We start from the raw sequence: 2,851 nt of genomic DNA, 5'->3' as shown, positions 1-2,851 counted from the left end.
AAAACGAAGGTGACTTGAAGCACTTACTGATGAAGATCAAAGACTACAGTCTTCAGTATGAATTACTCAAAATAAAGAAAGCAAAAATCCTGATATTTCAGCAGATAATTATTATCAACATTACACCTTTCTTATATTATAATTACCTGTTGAAATATCAAAACCAGGAATGATAAATTGCATAAAAATGAACAATTTTTTAAATCACCACTATTTTTTTCTGCATATTAACCTTGATGGAGAATTTTTTTTTTTTTCCCAAGCAAAACAACCTCCATATTTGTTTTCATAACCAGACATTTTATTTTTAATGTCTAATTTCTTTTCTGTAAAAGCAGAGATCACAATAGAGTATTTAGTTACTAAGGTGTTTTTAGAACTTAAAAGATAAATAAATATAACCACTGAGAACAATGCCTTGCAAATTGTATACTTTCAATTAATGATATTGATTATTATTTTTAGTTTATTATCATTAAGTATAACTCTGAAACTCTATTAGTAGTTCCACTGACTATTCAGTCTATATGCATTCATTATTATTTTATTATTTTGTCAGTCATGACCTATGAGATCTAAAACAAATGCTCCTGCCTTTGAGGGATAAGACATTGAATTGATGATGATGATGAGGTATGGAGTTGTACAGAATTTTGCAGGGCTTTTAAGTGTCTTTTCTGATATCTATTTCTTCTTTACCCCTAAAACTTATCTGATTTTGTACTCCAGTGTTAGTGGCAACATTGTCACTATTCCCAGTATGGGTTATGATTAGCCTCAGCCATCCAGCAAATCTTACTGGCTCTGGCGATTATTCAAGGAGCACAAAGGATATAACTCAGGGAAGTTTAGTTTTGCCAGGAAAACTAGTATACAAATGCACTCTTTTCTGCTGGACTTAGAGGTATAAAAATATGTTGTTATGTGCCATTGAATCAGACCTGACTCATGGCGACCCCCTTGGGTTTCTGAGGCGGTATCACTATGGAAGTAGATTACCCAACCTTCCTTCCAAGGAGTGGTTGGTGGGCTTGAACCACCAGCCTTCTGGTTAGCAGTCAAGTGCCTTATGTACTATGCTACCGGAGCTCCAATAACAGTATAAGATGTGGAAATGTCCAAATAATGCAGTGTTTTGAAACAATTGATGAACTGCATACAGATCCAGGATAGACATAGTACAAAAGAATAATATTTCACTGGGAATGAGGTCAGGTCAGATTAGGTAGCTTTTAGGCAGTGGTGTGGTGCTGTCTCCCAATTTCTTCTGATCAGACAGAATTCCAGAAACCATGTCATTTTATGAAAGGCCACTGATGATGAAATCTTATCTCTACTGAAATAGTTAATGCTCTGCTCTGCCTTTGAAATTTAACACCAGTCACTGCTTCCTACTGTACTGGGCATGGCTGTAGCTCCCCAGAATGTCTCCAAGACTCTACTTTGTGTGGCCAAATGCCGAATAATGCAGTCATTCCCTTTCCTTCCTTTTCTCCCCCTTGTGGGCCCCATTTTTTAGTTAATAGCAACATCTTACTGCAGGCACATACCACCAGCCCTCACCCCAGGTCCACTACCAAGGCTAGGTGCAACTGAGCCTGAGACCAGACACATAGCCCCAACTGGTAGTTCCTCAAACAGGTATAAAGATCTCTGGGAAAATGAAAGCGTTTAGTGGACTTAGAAACTGACCAGCCAGCAACAGCTGCTCATAATGTCACTTTCTCATAAGCTCTTCCTGCTCCTTGGAATAAAAACTCTTTCCTATCTCTGAGTATGCCTCTGATGCAGTTTTTCAGTCTCTCTAACCCTTACCATTACAAGCCTTTTGGAGTTCTCAGTTACAACTTAGATAACTGGTGAGCCAACAGCCAGGAGACCAAAAGGCCCCCAGTGAATACAGGTTGGGAGCGAGACTTGGAAGGGGGATTCCAGGTTGGCCTGATATGTTGATGTTTGGGCCACTAGTTTGGCTATTAGACAGCTGGGGACCTGCACATGAGTATCGGGCTACCCAAAAAATGTTACAGGGCCTGCTGGAAGTACTGTAGGGATGAGGGTTTGAGAAAGTAAAGTGTGACTATTGAGTACTGGTTGCTTTGGTAGCATGGCCCCTTTTAAACTCACTCCGTGGCACCACTGAAGCTTATTTGGCAGCTGCTAGCAGGTTTAAGCATTTGAATAAGAATTTAAGCTTGAATAGGATTCATGGCTAGCCGAGACAGGCAACACCAAAACGTTGGTTTCCAAACTCCAGACTGCTGACCAGAAAATTGAAACCTTGGCATGTACATCTAAGGAAAAAGGATGGGGAAAAAGTGTGGTGTCTCTCATGCCAACAGATCTGAGTTGTGATATCTGACACAGACTGGGATCCCAAAAGCTAGGACCTGCCCCTAGAATCTTTGGATTATGATGAGGTGAAGACAAAGTATTGGATAAGGAAATAAAGGTCTCTAATCATCTAGACATATGCCCACTAAAGATATCAAATTTAATAATGACCATCCGTATCCGCCTGCCATTGACCACCACACCCATACCTCCAGGAATATAAGGGAATACAAAGGAATGTAAGGCCTTACACAATTACTGAGATAGTGGATCTGGCCACCTGCTATCATCAGAAAGGCCAAGAGTCCATTGTGGCCTAGCTATTGAGACTGTGGGACACCATTGCTGATGGATGGTGCTGTCAGGGATGATGTTGTTGATAAGTGCCGTCGAGTTGTTTCTGGCTCATAGCGACTTCATGCACAGCAGAATGAAACACTGCCCAATCCCGCGCCAACCCCACAATCCCTGTTATACTTGAGCCCATTATCGCAGCCACCGTGTCAATCCATCTTGT

Source organism: Orycteropus afer, unplaced genomic scaffold, assembly GCF_000298275.1.
Source record: "Orycteropus afer afer isolate SDZICR_OR568_19922 unplaced genomic scaffold, OryAfe1.0 scaffold00651, whole genome shotgun sequence".
In the NCBI taxonomy this organism is placed as follows: Eukaryota; Metazoa; Chordata; class Mammalia; order Tubulidentata; family Orycteropodidae; genus Orycteropus; species Orycteropus afer.
Note: the sequence above shows the minus strand (reverse complement) of the source record.